The following is a 24,135-nucleotide window of genomic DNA, read 5'->3' as shown; positions in this document are numbered from 1 at the left end:
CTCTCGGCTGTACGCCTTGGTTGTCCACTGATTCCTGACCTATGCCGCTAGCGTTTTGTGAGGGGAATGCTTTGCCTACTTCCGTGACTATGGCCTTCCGGAACTGCTGCATTTTGCCTGACCTCTCCGCCTCGGGAATAAGAGACATAAAGTTCTCCTTGTAGCATGGGTCTAACAGTGTTACCAAACAGTAATGATTGTCGGCCAAGATGTTCTTAACGCGAGGGTCACGAGACAGGCAGCTTACCATAAAGTCAGCCATGTGCGCCAGACTCTTAACAGCCAGTACTTCAGTATCCTGACCAACACGATGACTGAACATGCTGTCCTCCTCCTCCTCCTCCTCATCTACCCTGTCCTCTGGCCAGCCACGCTGAACCGAGGATATGACTGGTGTACATGTCATATCCTCAATTTGGCCGGAGAGTTGCTCCATGTCTTCATCCTCCTCCTCGTCATAGTCCTCCACTGCCGTTGTGATGAGACGAGGCTGGGCTGTGTGTTTTCACCCACACCCACTACTGTTTCTTGCTCCAACTCATTGCGCTCCGCCTGCAATGCATCATGTTTGTTTTTGAGCAGAGACTGTTTTAGAAGGCAGAGAAGCGGTATGGTGACGCTAATAATGGCGTCATCACCACTCACCATCTTGGTGGAGTCCTCAAAGTTTTGGAGGATGGTACATAGGTCGGACATCCATCTCCACTCCTCAGGTGCTATGTGTGGAGTTTTACCCATTTCCCGACGGCTTAGGTGATGCAGGTACTCAACAACTGCCCTCTTCTGCTCACATATCCTGACCAACATGTGCAGAGTTGAATTCCAACGCGTGGGGACATCACACACCAGTCTGTGAGCCGGAAGATGCAAACGGCGCTGAAAGCTGGCAAGGCCGGCTGAAGCAGTAGGTGACTTTCTAAAATGTGCAGACAGGCGGCGAACTTTTACCAGCAGATCAGACAGCTCTGGGTATGACTTTAGAAACCGCTGAACCACGAGGTTGAGCACATGGGCCACGCATGGAACATGTCTCAGCTGGCCTCGCCTCAAAGCTGCCACCAGGTTCCGGCCATTGTCACACACGACCTTTCCTGACTTTAGGTTCAGAGGTGTGAGCCAGTGATCTGCCTGCTGTTTCAGAGCTGTCCACACCTCTTCTGCATTTTGGGATTTGTCACCTATGCAGATTAGCTTCAGCACAGCCTGTTGCCGCTTCGCCGAGGCAGTGCTGCAGTGCTTCCAGCTTGGGACTGGTGTGGAGGGTAAAGTGGATGAGGATGCGCAGGAGGAGGAGGAGGCTGAGGAGCATGACATTCCGGAGCTGTAGAGTGTGGGTGAAACCCTGACTGAGGTAGGGCCTGCAAACCTTGGTGTGGGAAGGACGTGTTCCGTCCCTCGCTCAGACTGGGTCCCAGCTTCCACAATATTAACCCAGTGTGCCATCAACGAGATGTAGCGGCCTTGCCCACAAGCACTTGTCCACGTGTCTGTGGTTAGGTGGACTTTGACTGAAACAGCGTTGTTCAGGGCACGTGTGATGTTTTGTGACACGTGGTTATGCAATGCGGGGACGGCACACCGGGAGAAATAGTGGCGGCTGGGGACCGAGTAACGTGGGACAGCTGCCGCCATCAGGTCGCGGAATGCTTCTCTCTCCACCAGCCTAAAAGGCAACATTTCCAGCGCAAGCAGTCGCGAAATGTTAGCATTTAGAACTGTGGCATGTGGGGCGTTGGCAGTGTATTTGCGTCTGCGTTCAAAGGTTTGCTGAATGGATAACTGAACGCTGCGCTGGCACAAGGACGTGCTTGATGATGGTGTTATTTCTGCGTAGGCAACTGCAGGTGCAGGGCCGGCGGAGGCTTGTTCGCAGGCAGCATGGACAGGGGATTGGCTCGCATGCACAACAAGCGAAGACGTAGCAGTGACATCAGCAAGCACTGCTCCTCGACTCTGTTGTACATCCCACAAAGTCGGGTGCTTGGCTGACATGTGCCTGATCATGCTGGTGGTGGTCAGGCTGCTAGTTTTGGTACCCCTGCTGATGCTGGTATGGCAGGTGTTGCAAATGGCCTTCTTAGAATCATCTGGAGCCAACTTAAAAAACTGCCAGACTCGGGAAGACCTAACATTTGTACAGGCACCTTGTGTCGTGTTGTTGTTCCGGGGAACGGTTGCCTGACTTCTGCCTGGGGCCACCACCCTGCTTCTTACTGCCTGTTGGGATGCTATGCCTCCCTCCCCCTGTGCACTGCTGTCCTCGCTCTGCATATCCTCCTGCCAGGTTGGGTCAGTTACTGGATCATCCACCACGTTGTCTTCCTCTTCTGCACCCTGCTCCTCCTCCTGACTTCCTGACAATTGTGTCTCATCATCGTCCACCCCTTGTTGAGACACGTTGCCAACTTCGTGAGAACGTGGCTGCTCAAATATTTGGGCATCTGTACATACGATCTCCTCATGACCCACTTCAACAGGAGCTGGCGAGAGGCCAGAATGTGCGAATGGAAACGTGAACAGCTCTTCCGAGTGTCCAAGTGTGGGATAAGTAATGTCCGTGGACGTGTACTCAGCCTGGTGGTAGGAAGGAGGATCAGGTTCTGAAATGTGCGGTGCAGTATCACGGATACTGACACTTGACCATGTGGAAGACAGAGTGTTTGTGGTGGTGCCAATCTGACTGGAAGCATTATCCGCTATCCAACTAACAACCTGTTGACACTGGTCTTGGTTCAAGAGCGGTGTACTGCTGCGGTCCCCAAGAATTTGGGACAGGACGTGCGAGCGAGTAGATGTGGCCCTTTGTTGTGGCGAAATTAGAGCTTGCCCACGACCTCGGCCTCTACCTGCACCACCATCACGTCCACTTCCTTGTTCGTTGCCAAAGCCCTTGCGCATTTTGCAATGCTGTGCTGACGTGTATTCACTAGACTTGTGCGTTATATCCAAGTTTGTGCAAAACGCACACAAGTGCACCTGTACGCTGCCACCGACAGGCACACACGTGTGGTTTTTAAATGCAAGCATGGACGCACTAAGAACCTAACAGGTTTTTAGGAGCGACAATTACTGAGAAGTTTGACACTATCAGACACTGCTGACTGATGTGTATTATTCACTAGACTTGTGCGTTATATACTAGTTTGTGCAAAACGCACACAAGTGCACCTGTACGCTGCCACCGACAGGCACACACGTGCGGTTTTTAAATGCACGCACGGACGCACTAAAAACCTAACAGCCTTTTAGGAGCGACAATTACTGAGAAGTCTGACACTATCAGGACTGTTTTAGACTGTGTACACCAGCCCCAGATATGATGAAGGCTGGTATACGGTCACCACTAGGAATGGCTATATACCCTGCCTGCCTGCCTGTATACAGCTACAATAGTCCTGAGAAGGACTCTTCTGGTCACTAGCCTGTATTCCGACCTGGCTATACCCTGCCTGCCTGTATACAACTACAATAGTCCTGAGAAGGACTTCTGGTCACACTGTTTGCAGCCCTGCTACGGAAAATAACTATAAAGGGCCGCAAACCTTTCCCTGAAGCAGCAACACTCTCCCTGCACTGACTGTCTGGATGACTGTGTGCAGAGCACAGCGCGCCCACCGGTATAAAGGCTCGGTCATGCTGTGCAGGCCGGCCAATCACTGCAATTCCACAACTAACAGGGCTGTGGCATTGCAGTGGTCTGCCAGCCAATCCCTGCATGAGGGCTGGCTCTCAAAAGAGCGCCAACATGCAGGGATGAAGACCACGAGTACAGCACGAGTATCGCGAGATTACTCGGTCCCCGCCGAGTAGCCCGAGTACAGTGATACTCGTGCGAGTACCGAGTAGTGACAAGCATACTCGCTCAACACTAGTGAGGAGTCTTATAGCTGCAATGATCCTCTGGGATCTTTTCAAATTGTCTCTTGAGGGAGGAAGGAGACGAACTCTAGTGCCACCTGTTGGAAGTAGCAATCCTAAAAGTAAAAAGTGACTCTCTAACGAGTTCTGATCTGGCATAAATCCTAGATCATATGAAAAGGCTTGTTAAAGAGTCACTTTTGAGTTTTAGGATTGCTACTTCCAATAGGTGGCACTAAAGGTCGTCTCCGTCCAACCTGAAGAGACAATTTGAATATATCCCATGGGAGCATTTCAGCTATAAAACTCCTCACCACTGACAGCAAGATTAGTTTGTCAGTCTCCGCAAGGAGAAAAGTTCTCCCCTGTGAATTCCAAGGCACCAAAACTCCTTCTATCATCCGAAAAACGTTTTTGGTCCAAGCACACACTGAGAAAATCCCCACAAAATACAAAGTTTCTACGAACACAAGACTTTTGTCAAGCCATTAAAATTGTACATAATTGTACAATTTTTAATCGCTTGAGGAAGACACTGTATTGGCCAAAACGTTGTATTTTGTGTTTTTTCAGTGTATGCTGGAACCAATAAAGTTTTTTGGATGATAGAAGGAGTTTCGGTGTCTTGGAATTCACAATAAAAGAAATGGTGTCTTTAAAAACTATAACTTTTTTGCAAAAAAAAAAATAGAAGCTTTAGTATAGCTACAGCTATGTCTACAGAGAAAATAAGTTATGACTTTAAAAAACTGGAGAAAATAAAAAGAGAGTGTAAAAAATGAAAAATCAACCAGTCGGGGCAGATTTAAGATAAATTTAATAAAAAAATAGTTTTATATTTTATTTTGAATATATATTTATTACCATGTTAAAGTATATTTAAATTATAAGCCTTTATTCATTCAGATAAGTGTGCCTATCCTTTAACACAAAACTGTAGAAAAACACAGTCATCCTGCCCTCGTTAACCACAATACGTTTAAATTGCTTTTGCAGCTCATACCGGTCTAATGTGCAGAAACTGGTTTTATATTCAATATGTGCCTTATCCTGCCATCAGTACTTTTGTAGTGGACTTTTCCTCTTCATATGCATTTTTCAGCACTATAGGACAAGATTATGCTCTCCGACTAAGCCCCCCCCCCACTTTTCCCTTTCCCCCACACACACAAATATACCTTCTGTAATCTGTCTTGCTGCCTCTTGGTTAATAAAGGCAAATACCAAAAGTTTTGCAAAAATACAAAAAATATTTATTTAATTATATTAGTGACCGCAACACAAAGAGACATACACAGAAAAGTGATTTAAAATCAACACAGCAGAGCGGTGGGGGCGGTGTGTTCTGTTGGTGACTCCACTGTGGTTGGTATTATTCCCTGAGTCTCTCCGGTTACCATCGCAGGTTATTGGCCAGCGGTAGCAGCAGTGCTGAGGGCCATTGTCTTGCCATTATAGTAGCCTTATATGATTTTAGTATTAATGGCACTGCTGCTATTTAACCATTTGCTGCCACGAATATAAGGTCTTTCAGCACCTGCATTGAATCTTGCATCTCTTTTGATCAGTTGGTGCCTTTTAGCAATTTATTCTGCCTTATAATTCTCCATCTGGCACTTCTGATTCGGTGGGCCATACTTATATTATGATACAGAGCTGTTATACTATCTGACCGATTGTAGCACTATGTGTAAATGGTATAAATGGTATTTTTATCTTGAATGTTAATATCATTACATGATTTTCTATATGTCTGCTGGTCAATATTGTGATGTCATGGCATTGTAGTTAAATCTTCTACTTACTGCAGGTCTTTCCATATATTTTTCTATTGAGTAAATTAATTATTTGAAATTTCTTAGAGCAGCTATTTACCTCTTCTGAGAGCTCATATCTATATATATCATATACCTTATGTAACCATATCACGTATAAGTGAGTCTCCACCTGCATCACACCGCTCTGCTGTGTTGATTTTAAATCACTTTTCTGTGTATGTCTCTTTGTGTTGCAGTCACTAATATAATTAAATAAATATTTTTTGTATTTTTGCAAAACTTTTGGTATTTGCCTTTATTAATAATGTTTATATATCATTGACTAGGTCAGTTTTTCTCTACATACATGGTATGGTGACTTTGGTCATAGTGACTTGTTAATATGGTTATTAAGTCCTGTAGTCTGTTGTTTCTAATTGCTGCCTCTTGGTGTCTACTATACTAGACAAGCAATGGAGTAGGGATGAGCAGGCCCTTGTATTTTTGGGTTCACTGTGGTAAGATGAACAGTATTCATAACTTTGGTTCGGTACCCGAACTTGACCTTAACTTTATCCCGAACCCCAAACACCATAAAAGCCAATGGAGACCTGAACTTTGATGCTGTAAAATGGTCCTAGTTAGAAATGAGCGGTTCCGTGGCCAAGGAGCTGAGCCTCCATTGGCTCGAGCTTGACCCGAACCCCAGAGAAAGTAACTGATTGGCAGTTTAAGTCTCCGCCCACAAAAGTCAGTCATAAGCAGATCACAGGGAGCGTGGACAGGCTTTTTCAAGCTATTTTTTGGGTTGCACATTACATATAATCTACTACAGTGCAAGCTGTTCAAACACTACAAGCAGCTCACACAGGTCTGAGCACAAAGCGTACCCGAGTACAGTGATGCTCGCGCGAGTGAAGTTGACACGTAAAGCATCCGAAACCCAAACCATCATTTTTAAAGTTTGTGTGTTGGTTCGAAAAATCGAACCTCGCGTTCGCTCATCTCTAGTCCTAGTAAGATCTAAGTGGCTGCAAAAGGAAGCAAAATGGGTGTAAGAGCAAGAAAAGTCCCTGCAAACAAATGTGGATAGGGAAATGACTTAAAATAACATGGAATAAAATAAAAAAAAACATAAAAAAAAATAATAATCTTGAACCAGAAGGTGGAGGTCCAAGTGGAGAGGGATGAGGAGGTGGACGTGGCAGTATTGGTGGAAAAGGCAGAGGAGGAGGTAGCCAACACTGTTTTTGTTTGTTTTTTTAATTTGGGGAGATCCCAAAACATTGGAAGTGGCAAATGGAATTGAAAAACAATCTGTGGTGGAGTATAACAGCTGGGTGCGGCTGGTATACTTCTTTAGTCAGCTAAAAATATGAGAAAGTCATGTGAAATCCACACTGTTCATTTTAATGAATGTGTGCTTGCCCACATTGGTTGTAGACAGGAGGATATGACTGACAGTGATCACACCCCCTGCTGGGCTAAACACATTTTCTGACAGTACACTTGCCGCAGGGCAGGCCAGCACCTCCAGGGCGGAAAGGGCAAGCTTAGGTCATGTGTCCAATTTGAAGACCCAGACGTTTAATGGGACAGACCCATTACTCAGTATGTGGAGAAATGTGGACACATAATCTTCCACCATGTCATTGAAATGCTGCCCCCTGCTAATAAGGATCATATCAGATAGTGGTGCAGGATTTTGTGGCATGTTGAGGAATTTTTTCCACATTTGGGCCAGGCTAACACTTTCTTCTGAGGTGGTGCTGGAGCACCAGCTGCATTGATGACATGCTCCTCCTCTGTCTTGTGCTTCCAATGAGCCCCCGCTCAGTTGGGACCACCATCAGTAGTGTGTCTACCAGCGTGTACTTGTATTCCTGAATTTTCTGATCCCACTCCAGTGATGGGCGTAAGGATGGCACTTTGCCCTTGTAGCAGGGATCCAGAAAGGTGGCCACCCAGTAATCAGCACTGCTAAAATTATGGGTAACTTGGTGGTTGCTGTGCAGACACAGCAGCATGTATTGGCTCATGTGTGCCAGGTTTCCAAGAGGCAATAACAAGCTGTCCTCGGTGGGAGGTATATTACGTGTGTAATCTGTATCACCCCAGCTATGCTCCAGTAATGTTCATGAGCTGCATTGAGTGCCAGTCTGCTGTGAACACGGTCCCTCATCCTCATCCTCCTAAACTGTCTCCTAGCTGGACAGTTGTGTACATGGCTACCGTTGGTACAGGAGTCCATGCTCAGAGCCATGTGTGTACGACTGGGCTGATATTGGTGTTAATGATCGCTGTTCATTCTCCTTTATTCTCCCGTGCCACCACCTCAACCATCATCACCTGAACCTTCTTTTTCGAGAAGGCATAAAAGTGGGATAATAACATTGATGATGAAGCCATCAGTGCTGGCCATGTTTCTAAAGTACTAGAAGCAGTGCAACATGGCCCATATATCCCACATGGAGGCCAACTTGTTGGTCGTGAAGTGTAGTTGTTCCGCAGAGTGACTCACCCATGGGTGCTGCAGTTGAAACTCCCCTATTTCCTGCTGCTGCTCACACAGTCTCTCCAGAGTATAAAAGGTTGAGTTTCCCTTTGTGGGTACATTACATAGGAGTCTCTGAGTGGGAAGGCAAAAGTGATACTGCAGCACAGACAGGTGAGCAGCAGCAGAGTGAGAACGTCAAAAGCGTGCACAGACAGACCTCATTTTTTGCAGCAGTTCTGACATTTTGGGGTAATTTTCAGGAAGTTCTACAGCATCAAATTCAGCACATGAAAAAAGTCAAGGGATGTGCATTCAACCAGCTAGGCCCAGAGCTGCTACCAGATTGTGCCCTTTGTTGCACACCACCAGACCGGGCTTGAGGCTCAGCAACACCAACCAAATAAAACTTACCCAGTGCTATTTAACATTGCTAAAGCAGAAAGTAGATTAAAGTTATTTTGTGATGCTATGTGGGCCTCCCATTAATACCCTGTAGCTATATTCAGTGGTAGTCAGTACTTGAGATATTACATTGCCATGATTGTCACTGGAGCACAGTTTGTATGATATCTGTGATGTTTTAACACTAGGTGTCACTAGATACACTAGTGGAGGGGAAGTATGATGTTAGAGCACTAGATGTCGATAGATACACTAGTAGAGAAGTAGTCAAACAAGCCAAAGGTCAGGAACCAGGAATTAGCATCAGTTACAAGAGAGAGAGCAGAGCCAAGGTCAGGATACAAGCCAGGGGTCTGGAAGCCAGGAAGACACGTCAGGTACAAAGGGCAAGAGCGAAAATGAGGTCAGGATATAAGCCGGGGGGTCTGGTAGCCAGGAAGACACGGCAGGTACAAAAGACAAGAGCAAAGCCAAGGTCAGGATACAAGCCGAGGGTCATGAAGTTAGGGAATCAAGTCAGGGTCAGGGAAACAGGTGGAGGAGCGTTATAGGAACAAGGTAGAGGGACAAGATCAAAAAAGTCACTTAATGGAGCCAGCAACAACTGCTGCAACACAGGAACTATCACTAGCGGCGATCTGTGTGAAGCAGCTTCAAAATAAAGCAGAGCAATCACCCGGAACGGGGCTCTAATGATCAGGCTCCTCCTACACGACCTGAGACCAGGAGCAACCAATCCCCCAGTGAATAATACAAAACCAAGCATCTGCAGGAGAGCAGAGCACCACCAATCAGAATCATGACAGTATTGAGTCATTTTACATCTCCAGAGTAAATGGGTAAGTCTCTCTCTTTTGTAGAGTGTAAGCGTTTATGATTAGTCTTTCTCTCTCCTGTAGCATGTAAGCTCTTGTGATCAGTGGGGTCATCTCTCACTTGTTTGTAGAGTGTAAGCTCATATGGTTAGTGGGGTTCTCTCTCCTGTAGAGTGTAAGCTCATATGATCAGCGGGGTTCTCTCTCACTTGTCTGTAGAGTATAAGCTCTTATGGTTAGTGGGGTTGTCTCCTCTTCTCCAAACAATTGCAAGCTTTTTAGGTTTGAGATTCGAGCAAATTTATTGAACATGACTTTCAAAAGATCCGCTAATCTATAGTTGTACACTTTTTTTGGTCAATTGAGCAACACAGAAACTCATTCCCACTGATTACAGCTGATTGCTGGGGGTCTCAGCATAGGGATTAGTTTGCCAAGAGTCCTCTCTTACTACTAGGCTTTGTCCAAAGCACATCATCTCTTTATTAAGACACTTGTTACTATATTTGTCAAATTCATATTCTTTACTTTTCATATCTTAAAATATCACAGAACTTCAAGAATATTCATCCATAAAGAAATAAAACTGAGAAAGGAGAGTTTGAGGAGGATGAGGAACGGGCAATCATTTCTTGTAATGCATTTGTGTGACTGCCAGAACATGCAGAATTGTATTCTTTTGTCCTTTTTCAATTCAATTACATAAATAACTCCTGAATGCATCCCATAGTCTCAGGAGCCAGTCACCAATGCCAGTATTTTCCTCCACATATTGTTCTTCTAATTGTTAATTTTTAACAATTAGTTGGGTATTCAAATGCAAATCACAGTGAATAGACTTGGGATGGAGATGCTAGCACTTTTTTTTCAAGAATAATAAATCTTTATAAACTGAGCACATTGTTAAGGAACAACACAAAAAAGTCGGAGATTCTGTAAATTAGAAAAGCTTGTTCTTTCATTGTGGGTTTAACAGAAGAGATTGGTGAATTATTCACTTTGTTCAAATTTGCAGTCATTTGTATTTCTATAAAGTGCATTGTGACATTAATGTGGCGTATTACGTGCAATGTTCATCTCCATTGCAGATGTGTTTGCTTGGCCGATGGAGCTGGTGACTTTTTGGAATGACCGCTGTAAAGAACCTTCAATTGGCAGGGAACAAACCAAGACAAAAACAAATCGCTGCTCATGAGAATAATTGGAGATGCTTTGTTATATGAATAGGAAGATCAAAGGACACAAAGTTGGAAAGAAATATCTAGTAGTAATGGATCCTTTTAACATTGCTGTTGTTTATAGGACGGTTCCACTTTGCAATGGAAGAATGATTGCGCTAACATGAACTTGTTTTTTTTGTCCTTTGTTGTACTTTTACCTTTTACGTATGTTCTAAAACTATTGACATATATTTAAAGGCAACCTGTCATCTGATTTGGCCCTTATAAGCTGCGGCCACCACCAGTCAGCTCTTATATACAGCATTCTAGCTAGAATACTATATATAAGAGCCCAGGCCACTGTATAATGTAAAAATCACTTTTAAAATACTCACCTAGGGGGCACTCCAGTCCAATGGGTGTCACTGCTCTCCAGTCCGGCATCTCCTCTCTGCTGCTATCATAGGGCAGATCAAAGTACTGTAATGTGCAGGTGCAATTAAAGGTGAAAGACTGCCCCTGCATGCGCCCTACAATACTTTAATCTGCCCTGAGCAGGACAGATCAAAGCGCACCTGCGCAGTACTGCAATGCTGGCTTGTGTGGTTGACATAAGACACATCATCCATACTGGGCTGGGTCGAAGGAGGATGGCAATCACCGCAGAGAGGAGGCGTTGGTCTGGAGAAAGGAGGCACCAGACCGGAGAGCAGCAAAACCCACCAGACCGGACCGCCCCTAGGTGTTGGATATAGCAGATAGGCTCGAGAATGCAGAAGGGGAGGAGGAGTTATGAAGAGGTTAAGGTTGTGTTCTCCTTGCTGGTGACATCATACTCCTCAGTGTGCCTCTGACTCTGCTTCCTTATATGAGCTGTTCATTCAGCATTGCAGCACAGTGAAAAGACACAGGCGGCCACACAAGTGAGCGGAGAGCACAGGGCAGAACGTACAAGTGCTATCTCCATTGCCTATCAAGCTGTTACTAGCTCTTACAGACACTGAAACTACTGTCAGCAGTACGAGGCTGGTTCTGTCCATGACGTCTTAAGGCTATGTGATTTTCCCTGAGGAAGCTATCCTCAGATGGTGATACGCGTTGGGGGGTACTTTCCTTGGTCTCCATCTCTACCATGACTGTTTTTCCACCATTTTTTTCAATACTTTAAGGTATCATTCTGCATTTTTTTCCTTATTTATGATCCTGGCCGGGATCATAGTGTCTTATCTGCAATTCCATGTTTAAACCTGTTTTATTTCATCTCACAGGTATCCCTCATATGCTTTAATCTTGCTCAGTTACTCTGGCAATACTGATATGTATATTTGAGGGGTTTTTTTGCATGTATATTCCTGTATATTATTGCATTTAGCAGGTTTTTTTGCAAGTGTACCATTATGTATTGTTTATGGTTGTTTGTGGTTACAGTACATGGTTTACATTTTTGAGGTGGACACCTTTAGGCTGCTTTCACACATCTGGTTTTAGCAGTGCGGCTAAATCCGGCTCTAAAACCTATGCAACAGATGCGGCAAAAAACGCATCCTTTGCATAAGTTTTTACATGCGGCCCATCCGTTTTTTTGCCGCTTGTGGCACGCTACTGAGCATGCACAGTGCAAAAAAACGCATGCGGCGGCCAGATGTGTTTTTTTGCCGCATCGCGCCACATCCAGCGTCCATAGGCATGCATTGGAAAAAGCGCTGCATCGGCTGGATGCGGCGCGATGCGGTTTTTTTCACCGGACAAAAAAACGTGCCAGGCAACGTTCCATCCGGCCGCTGCATGGGCTAAATATGCCGCATACGGCAAAAAACGGACCGAACGCAAGGCCATGCGGCACAATCCGGCACTAATGAAAGTCTATGCGGAAAAAATGCAACCGGCGGCAAAAAAAAACCGGTTGCGTTTTTTCTGCAAAGAGCCGGATTGTGCCGCACTGCAAAAAACGGATGTGTGAAAGCAGCCTTAGGCCCGCAACACACATCCGTTGAAAACGTGTGTGTTTGGTCCGTTTCCGTACATACCGGAGATACGACCAAACGTGCACATATGTTTTTTTATGTTTAAAGGCACACGTGCGTGTTATTTGATCTTCCGTGTGTTCGTGTGCATCCCACGTTTTTTGCTCCGTTTGGCACGGAAGCATGTTCGTTTTTGGGACGGAGCACGCACACACGGACATAATGTTAGCCTATGGGAGTCCAAATAAAACGTTCCTTGCACGGATGTGTGGTTATGTTGTCCGTGAGAAATGTCCGTGTGTGATGCAAAATGTCGTTCCTACATGTCGGAAGACAAAGTAGCGGGATGAGAATGGATGAGAATGAACTCGGGTGAACTTCACCCGACTTCATTGTCATGCCGCGGCTCTATCTGTGTGCCGTGTACTGATTAGCGGTCACCTGTGAAGGATTCACCAGTGACCGCTAATCCCCCAAGTGACTGAAGTTTCCCCCCCTCTCTCATACTCACCGATCCCCGATCACCGGCGCGGCGCTGCACGGCGTTCACACACCTCCGGCGGCTTTTTCTAATTTGAAAAAGCCGGCCGCTCATTAAACAATCTCGTATTCCCTGTTTTCCCCGCCCACCGGCGCCTATGATTGGTTGCAGTGAGACACGCCCCCACGCTGAGTGACAGGTGTCTCACTGCACCCAATCACAGCAGCCGGTGGGCGTGTCACTATGGAGTATATTAATAAATAAATAATTAAAAAAAACGGCGTGTGGTCCCCCCAATTTTAATACCAGCCAGATAAAGCCATATGGCTGAAGGCTGGTATTCTCAGGATGGGGAGCTCCACGTTATGGGGAGCCCCCCAGCTTAACAATATCAGTGAGCAGCCGCCCAGAATGGCCGCATACATTAGATGCGACTGTTCTGGGACAGTACCCGGCTCTTCCCGATTTGCCCTGGTGCGTTGGCAAATCGGGGAAATAAGGAGTTAATGGCAGCCCGTAGCTGCCACTAAATCCTAGATTAATCATGTCAGGTGTCTCCCCGAGATACCTTCCATGATTGATCTGTAACTTACAGTAAATAAACATACACACCTGAAAAATCCTTTATTAGAAATAAAAAACACAAACACATTCCCTGGTTCACCAATTTAATCAGCCCGACAATGCCCTCCATGTCCCGCGTAATCCAGGATGGTCCAGCATCGCTTCCAGCTCTGCTGCATGAAGGTGACCGGAGCAGTAGAAGACACATCCGCTCCTGTCGCCTCCACACAGCAAATGAAGAGAGCCGCGTGATCAGCTGAGCTGTCACTGAGGTTACCCGCTGTCGCTGGATACAGCGGTGGCCGCGTGTAACCTCAGTGACAGCTCAGCTGATCACGCTACTCACCTCAGTTGCTGCGTGGAGCTGACAGGAGCGGATGTGTCTTCTGCTGCTCCGGTCATCTAATGTATGCGGCAATTCTGGGAGGCTGCTGGCTGATATTGTTAGGCTGGGGGGCTCCCCATAACGTGGGACTCCCCATCCTGAGAATACCAGCCTGCAGCCGTATGGCTTTATCTGGCTGGTATTAAAATAGGGGTGGACCGCACGCCGTTTTTTTAAATTATTTATTTATTTATTTTACTGCACAGTATAGACACGCCCGCCGGCTGCTGTGATTGGGTGCAGTGACACAGCTGTCACTCAGCGTGTGGGCGTGTCTCACTGCAACCAATCATATTTGCCGGTGGGCGGGGAATACGAGATTGATTAATGAGCGGCCGGCTTTTTCAAAAGAGGAAAAGCCGCTAGAGTTTAGAGAACAGCAATGCAGCGCCGCGCCGGTGATCGGGGAACGGTGAGTATGCGAGAGGGGTACTCCATTCAGTCACTCTGGTGATTAGCGGTCACCGGTGAGTCCTTCACGGGTGACCGCTAATCAGGATGCGACACAGACAGAGCCGCGGTATGTGGATGAAGTCGGGTGAAGTTCACCCGAGTTCATTCTCAGCGCGCGACTGTCTGCTGTCAGCCGGCATGTATCAACGACATTTAACATCACACATGGACATTTCACACAGACAACACACACACACACGTCAGTTAAGTTTCACACGCACACACGGCCATTCCACACACACACGTGGTTACCATACGCCGGACACACAGCCACCACACGTGCGTTATTTACGGACCAAAAAACGGATTACGGACATGAAAAATGGCCCGTATTACACGTGCGTGGTTATCAAGGATGTGTGTTTTAGGCCTTAGGGTTATGTGCTGTATATTAGCATACCCTTGATATTTATTGCACTTCATGCTTTTTAGATGTTTTTAAATTGTGTTGGTGTCTTTTTCTACAATAAAATATTATGAATTTTTGATATTATTGTCTTGGTGATCTCCTTCTTAGCACACACCCTTTTTTCCTTATCTTTCATTGCTGCACAGTGAAACGACACAGGCGGCCACACAAGTGAGCAGAGAGCACAGGGCAGAACTTACAAGTGCTATCTCCATTGCCGATCAAGCTATTACTAGCCCATAGAGACACTGAGACTACTGTCAGCAGTAGGAGGCTGGTTCTGTCCATGACGTCTTAAGGCTATGTGCTTAGTGACAAAACTGCACCAAAAAATATATCAAAAATGCATAAAAAAAATGCAGTGTGTGCACATGGCCTGAAAGTCACTCCACATTTCAGGAAGAAAATTGTATGTCTCTACTCCTGTATCTGCTAACACTGTGGGCACATAGTATGAGAATGCTGAGCTCAGAGATAGAAAGTTGAGGGCTTTATGGCTCCCTCCCTCAAATAACATGCGGCCATAATACTATGCTGAATAGCGCCGGGTCCCATTATATAAAGGGGATCTCTGCAGACAGTAAAGCGATGCTCAAAGTGTTAAAAGTATATAATAACAAACACATCAGGTAAAGAAAGTCATACCGTAGATTGCAGCAAAGGATTATTAGCTCTGCTTCCTTGTGTACACATGCCCCACCTGTCTGGCTCACAGGTATAGAGGAAGCAAAAAAGAAAAGGTATTGGGTGATGCAGGAACTAAAATCAAATTGTTTATTGAAAATATATATTAAAAAATAACATGAAATAAGTCCATATTTGGAGAAGGAACAAAATTTAAACCTGTTGGGCAGAAACCACAGTAGGGGTTAACACAATGACTGAATTGTCCCATAACAGCTTCATGGCCGTCTTTTTTGATTGGGGTATCGTCTGGGTGGTAAGTTTCTCCTTTCTACATTATTAGATCTTAATAAATTTTTTAGATTATTAACAGTTAACAAACATTTTAGATAATAGCAATGTAGACACTGATTTAGTTGAAACACCGAAGATTGTGGTTTCTGGTTCTGACACGCGCCCCGTCTGTTCCACTTTTGCAGAACAAAATGCTCTCTTGACATTAGAGAACCTATTAAGAGAAAATGAAGATAACTACGATGTGAGCATTAAGGTCAAGATTAGAAGCCCCAATTATTATCCCAAAGAGTCAAGAGTTGATGCCCCTGATACATTTCAAAACCTTGTTGAATATGATCTTAGACAGCTTGATAATAATATCGCAACAAAACCGCAACACAAAAACCTTTCTAAAGCCGAATTTAAAGACCTGTCTGAAATAAAAAAAATCCTAATGTGGTAATTAGAAGGGTGGATAAGGCTGCTTTCACACCTCCGGTTTCTGCAATGCGGCACAATCCGGCACTTTGCAGGAAAATTGCAACCGTTTTTTTTTTGCTGCCGGTTGCAATTTTCCTGCATAGACTTTAATTAGTGCCGCATTATGCCGCATGGCCTTGCGTTCTGTCCGGTTTTTGCCGCATGCGGCAGATTTAGCCGATGCGGCGGCCAGATGGAACGTTGCCTGGCACGTTTTTTTCGTGCGGCAAAAAAAACTGCATCGCGCCGCATTCGGCCGATGCGGCGCATTTTTCAATGCATGCCTATGACGGCCGGATGCGGCGCGATGCGGCAATAACCGCATCCGGCCGCCGCATGCGTTTTTTGCCACTGCGCATGCTCAGTAACATGCCGCAAGCGGCAAAAACCGGACGGGCCGCAAAGGAAAAACTTATGCAAAGGATGCGGTGTGTTCACCGCATCCGTTGCATAGCTTGCACAGCCGGATTGAGCCGCAGAGCTCAAGCCGGATGTGTGAAAGCAGCCTAAGGGGGTTGTGTTGTGGTTTTAGAGGCAGAATTATATAGGCTGCAAGTATTTTAAATATTGGATTATGATGAAACTTATGTTAAAATACAATCCAACCCTACTGAAGAGTATAAATATAAACTGTCTGCTCTTGTTTTATAGGGATTTATTTCTGGAGTATTAGATGACCGTATTTACAAATTGATTAATAGAGATTCCTTTCTGGTGGCTATATTTCATTGCCTTTCAAAAATACATAAAAAGATATTCTCTCCCTATTATGTTCAATATTTTTGGGGATCGGCTCTTTAAGTGAAAGATTAAGTATGTGGGTGGATCAACATCTCAAGCCCCTAATTCACCATGTTCATGGCTACCACAAAGACGGCACCTCTGTTTTCTTGACCTTTGAAGAGTTAAATTGGAAAGATGAGTACAACTTTTTTTCATGTGATATTGTGGATTTATATTCTTCAACACCGAACACTGCCATTTAAATCACCATAGCGCTTACAAATTGGTTATGAAAAGATAATAGAAACTGTGGAGGAGAAATGCAATAGGGTTTTACCATATAACAAAATTGGTGATTAAGGGGTACTTTGCACGTTGTGACATCGCTACTGCAATATCGTCGAGGTCAAATCGAAAGTGATGCACATCCGGCGCCGGTAACGATGTCGCAACGTGGAAAGCCTAGGAGAGAAGATGAACGAGCGTGAAACAGTCAAAAATCGGTGATCTGTGGCACTTCGTTCATTTTCATAATGTCGGTGCGTCTGCAGGTACACACATCGCTGTGTGTGAAGCCGCAGGAGCGACAAACATCTCCTTACCTGCGCCCGCCATCCACCGGCAATGCGGAAGGGAGAAGGTGGGCGGGTGTGCTCCTCCACTTCTATTGGCCGGCCAATTAGTGACGTTGCGGTGACGTCGCTGTGACGCCGAACACACCACCTTGAAGGAGGGATTCTTCGGCAGTCACAGCGACGTCGCCAACCAGGTATGTGTGTGTGTGAAGCTGCCGTAACGATAATGTTCGCTACGGCAGCTATCAGATATCGCATGTGCGACGGGGGCGGGTACTATCGCGCTCGGCATCATTATCATCGGCTAGTGTGATAAATGTAGACCAATGTGATGACTGTTATTTTCTAATGTGTGACTTTGTTCACCAAGGACATACACTGAAATCATATGGCCAACAGCAAAACTTAGAAAGGACACAACTCCCTATTGAGAACTCTTCCAGATGATGTGCTGGTCTTCCTTTTTCATTTCTTATTTTTTATTTCAATTCCTCTGCTGTGCTTACCCTGTTTCCCTGAAAATAAAACACTGTCTTATATATTTTTTTTTTTTGCCCCGAAAAAAGCGCTAGGTCTGAGTTTCGGGGGAAGGCTTATTCTTGGGGAAACATGGTTGGGGGAAAGTTTACCCAGCCAAAAAAAGGCAGATCCCCCTTCCCAGGATCATCATAATTACCAGACCCTGGGCATCTGTGTGGCTCCGAGGTTCTCCTGCGATCTCCGATGGGTGCTCCCAGTAGGTATGCTGTATGCCATCCCCCCTCCTTTTGGCCGTCACACACATCAGATCGCATACACACACACACGAGATCGCACATGCAATCGCTCGCACACACAATCACCATATCTGGTGATACCACTTGCTTCCAGCCAGCAGGGGACTCTCTGCTCTATTGTCTCTATGATGCGTTCCACCTCTGGGTCCTCCATGCATTCCACCCGCAGGTCCTGGCACTCCACAGCGTTGCTGGTCCTTATGCCGCCCAGAAGCAATCAATATAGTTGGATGTGGTGAGTGTGAGTGTGCAATCTGATGTATGATTGTGTGTGATCTCATGTGTGTGTGTGCGTGTGTGTGTGTGATCTGATGTGTTTGGGTGTGCGTTCCACTGCAGGTCCTTGATGCATTCCACTGCTCCCGGTCGGCATCTGGTGAGTATGATGGCGGGGTCTTCTCTCTTCTTTCTTCTCTCTTTTGGGAGTGTTCACTTTCTATAATGAAGTGTCCTGCAATACTCTTTAATTTTTTAACTGCATGGACACTTCATTATTGAACCGCGAGTAGGGCTTATTCTCTGGGTATTGCTTACATTTAAGCCTTGCTGAAAACTCCCGCTAGCCTTTATTTTCGGGGAAACACCATATTAATAATTTTATCTTTGCAATTGTCAAAGCTTTGTAACACTTTAAAATAGCAATATTCCCTCACTAGCACTGCACTTTACAACCAATGTGTCTAATCATAACCTTATCCTGCTTTCCAGAATATATAATACATCTCCATAGGTTCTTTTTAATAAAAATTGCATAAATGGTAAGCACCAGCATATTAAAACTTATTACACATCATTTGCACCAAGTCATAATCTACTAATAGGAAATGTGCATTTAAAAAGATAATATTTCATATTACTCTATTAATTAAAGCAAAACCATGATGATAAAGCACCGGGAAATAAATTAGTGCCGTGAATTGTTTACATTTTTTATCTTGCTAGCAATATAAAAATGTATATTTACAAGCCAATATTGATTTCATATTGAAATAGCAAGCATAAAAAATCATAGTAATTAATGATCCAGTGCAAATACATGAACCCTGTAGATTGCTCAAATAAATCACTCTAACCATGAAAATGTGTTACTACTACGTTGAAAGAATCTACCCCCTCATAATGAAATGAACAGTCACTGCATAAACACATTATATTCACGTGTCATTACATCAATTGACAGAATGCTTTACATTCTAAAATACAGTCACTATATGTATCCCATAGTGGAAATGTGTGTGCTTTTCTTAACAATAGTTTTCTGTGCACTGTGTAGTTCTTTAGACTTATCAGTGATCTTAAATTATTCTTACACAATTCAATCCCCACATAAAAGAGCATATTTTATTGTGACCTCATCATGGAAATGGAGGCTGCAAAGCTGAGTAAAACGTACTTTTTCATTTTTAATTTTTCCTCTCCGTTGCAGAGATATAACCTAAACTTTACAAGCTAATAATCTATGTTACAGTTCAATTGGGCTTTACCAGAAATTTGACTTTGGGGGCGTGTACTTCTTCCTCTGCATAAGATTAACCAATCATAAGCAGAAGGGAGGAGTCCTCAACAAATATGGAGACAGTCATTTTGATAGTAACCTACAAAAAGATCTGCCTAGCATCTCCTACCAGAATAGCAAGTGTGAACAGGTGCAAGCTGCTACGACTACACAAGATACAAATGAAAGCTACAGCACTTTTTTTTGTAGCTGATGGAGTTGATGACTGCCTTCATATTTGGCTGAGCTCTTCCAATTAGCCAAAGGCTGTTTTTAATTAGTGATGGATCCTACTTGCCCCTTATTTTTGTAGGCTTTTAACACAGGAGAGACATGTTTGATAAATATTAGGAATAGGGACCTACCAGAGAACAGTTGCCTTGTAATGGCAGGTGGGCTCTCATGATTTGGCCAATTTGTGTGCTAATATAGTTCATCTTATAAGCCTTTTGTATATTGCAGTAATGCAGAGTAAATTCCATATATTCAATATTTGCATACATCTTAGCATGTTCAGTGTGCTGCTGTATCCTTTTGTTTGTGTATCTATCCACCAATCTACGTATACGAGGGGCTGCTGATAAGTCTTTGGCTTTACCCAGAAAGATACGAGATAGGCAGTTGAAACTTTATTTATTCCACTCTCTAATGATGTCAACACACTTCTTACATCATTATTCTAAGTTTTGGAAGCCTAGCAAAAAGAATGATTTTGGTTGTGACTCAAACCAGGCATCCATAGCAGCCATGGCATCAGAAATGGTGTGAAACTTGGTACCCTTGAGGTGTTTCTTCAGGTTTGGAAACAGATCATAGTCGGAGGGAGCTAGATCTGGTGAATAAGGTGGGTGATCAACCAGCTAGAAGCCCAGATCTGTCAGTTTTGCCGTGGTCGCTTGTGCAGTGTGAGCGGAGGTATTGTCTTGCAGGAACAAGATTCCTTTGGACAGCTAGCTGTTCTTTTTGGCCTTCAAAGCTACCTTCAATTGGTCCAAAAGTTCAATGTTATACCTTGCATTAATGGTGGAACCCTTTTGAAGGTAGTTCACTAGCAGCACGCCCTCCTTATCCCAGAACACAGGCGCCATCACATTAGTGGCTAATTTTTGCACCCTGAACTTCTTTAGACAAGGAGAACCACTGTGCCTCCACTCCTTTGACTGTTCCTTGTTTTCAGGGATATACAAATAAATCCAGGTTTCATCCATAGTGACCAGGTGATCCAAGAAGTTCTTATCAGTGCGGAAACGCTGACAAATGGACAGGGAAGTTTTCACTCTCCATGCTTCTCTGATCTGTTGTCCAACATTTGGGAACCCACTTTGCAGATATCTTCCTCATGTCCAAATGTCCATGGATAATGACACAAACACGTTCACGGGAAATCCCCATGATGTCTGCTAATTGCGTTTGTCGATTCTCCAGTATGAGGTTGTACACAGCATCGACCATCTCCAGAGCAACAACCACTCTCAGTCATTGAGGACATTGCTCATCATTGGTGCTGAAGTAGCGCGTTTTAAATTTGGCAACCCAGTTCTTAACTGTAGATTTTATTGCTCCTCTGATCTTAGTTGCTGTGAATATAGCATTAGACTCCACCATTTTTGTTTCCCGCATGCGTAGAATACTGTTGCTATAAGCAACAAACATAAAATTTTGAAAACACACTGTATATTAGACACATAAGGCTTCATGTGATGTAACATTCGTTACCATAGAAACAAAAAAAGATCACAAAGCCAGACTTATCAGCAGCCCCTCGTATAGCTATCCATCTACCCAAAACGTGTGTATATATATATATATATATATATATATATATATATATATATATATATTGTCCCTGAGGCATCAGGTGCCAAAAGGTATTGCATTCAGTAACAGGTGCGGTGCTAACCCCGGGTACCTGGAGAAACAGTGCCAGTAAATACCAGTGGAACACACACATCCAGGCCCTTTTTCCCAGACTGGGTAACAGGCTAGAGATGGATCTGATGGATGGCCACCTATTGGTCGGGACTTATCCAATCTGCTAGTCAGACACCTGGGAAGGGGAAGGGCTAGTCAGTGCAGTGGACAGTAGACAGACATCTTGACAGACAGGGAGTCTGAAGTCAGTCGGATGGTCCGTCCTAAGACCATCAGAAAGTAAGTCACTTTTACAAAAAGTGTAAAGTGACTTGTTGGGCTCAAGGCGTATGGTCGCCAGGGAGAGTATGGTGTGAGTACTCACGGGACCAAGCACCGGCGGGGTGCAGAGCCCTAGTACAGAAAGATGCTTCAAGGTCACCTGATAAATCTGCCCGGTGAGAGAATCATTAGGGTTCCTCACCAACGTTAGTGTCTGGGGCACAGCAACAAAGAGGGAACCTTGGAACGGGGACAGAGGTCCGACCCAAGAGAGGTTCAAGCCGCCTACCATACGGGCCAAGACTGTGACAACAGGAGGGGACCCCAAAAAGCTTCAGGCCACGGCGACCCACCAACTACAGACGATTGCAAGGAAGTAAAGCTCACCAGGTCACTACACCGGCACTGGGACCAAGAGAATACTGAATCACCTGAGGCCCAGATTGGTAGAAACCAGCAGCAGCCGGGTTGCAGCTACTCCAAACCAGTGAGTAAAGCACAAGTTAAACCGCAGCCCCGGTGTCATCTGAATTCTTCCTACACCTCTGCATCACCATACTACAACCACCATCATCCTCCCCTGGGGCCTAGCTCTACTTGCGGAGAGCCATAACATCCAACCTGCTCAATACCACCAGCCCCAGTAGTGAGAGACTTTGCAGCGGCGGCTTTCCCCACAAAGCCGCATACCGCAAGGGGCGTCGCGAAAATATTTTATTTTTCCCTTACATTTTTCCCCTTTTTTAAGCGATTCCCAGGGTCACGAAACCGGGCAACGGCCACCCGTGATACGACCCCGTGATGCAAGATCTGGGACCGAGTACCCCAAGGCCCTGGGGTGTTTCATAATTTATATATATATATATATATATATATATATATATATATATATATATATATATATATATATATATATATATGTGGCGCCCCTGACCTGGTCAGGCACCACTGACTGATGTATGGTACCTGGTGGTTTTATAATGTTTTTACAATGTTTTACTGTTTTATGCATTTTAAAATGTTGTCTTGCAGCCCGAGGACGTGCTGGTGATAACTAAGGGGGAATGTGGCATCCCTGACCTGGTCAGGCACCACTGAGTACTGCAACCATGCTGGGGGCAGTACAATACAGGTAATCCAGAAGGCTGACCGAGGTGTGACTACACAGGCGCATAGTAATAAAGTCTCACACATGTACCTTTGGGAGAACTCCTGAGATCTTCCAGGAGGGGGCGTGGCCTTCATGTCCACTCAAGGGGTGTTGTGGAGAGCCTGGTTGCTAGGTGGCGTAGGCAGGCACAGTGGGGAAAGAGGAAGAGAAGGAGGAACAAACAGTCTGGAGCAGAGTGTTGAGGAGAGAGGAGTCTTGAAGTGGAGCTCAGACAGAGCAGATGTGCAGAACCCACGAGTGAGCCAGTTAGTGAGTGGAGCTCAGGGAGAACAGACGCATGCAGCAGACCCTGGAGTCTGACACAAGCTGACAGCGTATGCGCAGTGACTACTGACGGGGGAGATTGGTCACCTGGTAGTGCTATCCGAAATCCACCCAAGGCTAGAGAGGCAAAGGGGTGGCAGAGTAAGGGGACTGCCAGGGAGGTACCAGGCCCGCAGGGGTAACAGGTCCCAGTGCAGAGATAGATTCACTTTTCTTCTGCCAAACGTGCCGGTGTGGGGCCCTTAAAGCCCACACCATACCACCACAGAGTCCGCAGCCATGTAGCAAAGAGAGGGCCCATAGTTCACAGGAGGCAAGCAGCCGGAGTGACCTGATCCAGGCTACAAGCTAACGGGCCAAAACGAGGGGAGCAACAACTGCCCTGGGTGACCCCCGTAGGGACTGCAAGTCGGGGTCATCACAAACAACAGAAGGGTTAGAGAAGGCGAGTCAGTAGCCACCCTCACAAGTCAGCCTGAAGGACGCCTGGTTCCAGCCTGGTTCATCCCAGCTACGCCCGGGTTACTCACCCTGCCACCTAACGTGAGTAAAACCCCTGAAAGACATCCTGCTTGTGTTTGAGTCATTCTGCGCCTTGTGGTTCCACACACTTACACAGGGCCCTGGGGCTTGCCTCGCTCTCAGGAGGCCACTACAACTGACTGCACCCACCATCAGTCACAGGCACCCCTTAATCTGCAGTGGCGGTCACACTGACCGCAATACCGAGAGTGGCGTCACGACAATCCTAAAAGAAGGTTCCCTACCTGTGACCAGACTGTTCCATCCACGTGGAGTCCCTGAAGGTAATGCACCGACACAACACCTGTGGGGCTTCACATCTGGCGTCAAGAACAGGATAAGGACTAGACC

Source organism: Anomaloglossus baeobatrachus, chromosome 1 (assembly GCF_048569485.1).
Source record: "Anomaloglossus baeobatrachus isolate aAnoBae1 chromosome 1, aAnoBae1.hap1, whole genome shotgun sequence".
NCBI classification, from domain to species: domain Eukaryota; kingdom Metazoa; phylum Chordata; class Amphibia; order Anura; family Aromobatidae; genus Anomaloglossus; species Anomaloglossus baeobatrachus.
This window is presented reverse-complemented; position numbering follows the sequence as displayed.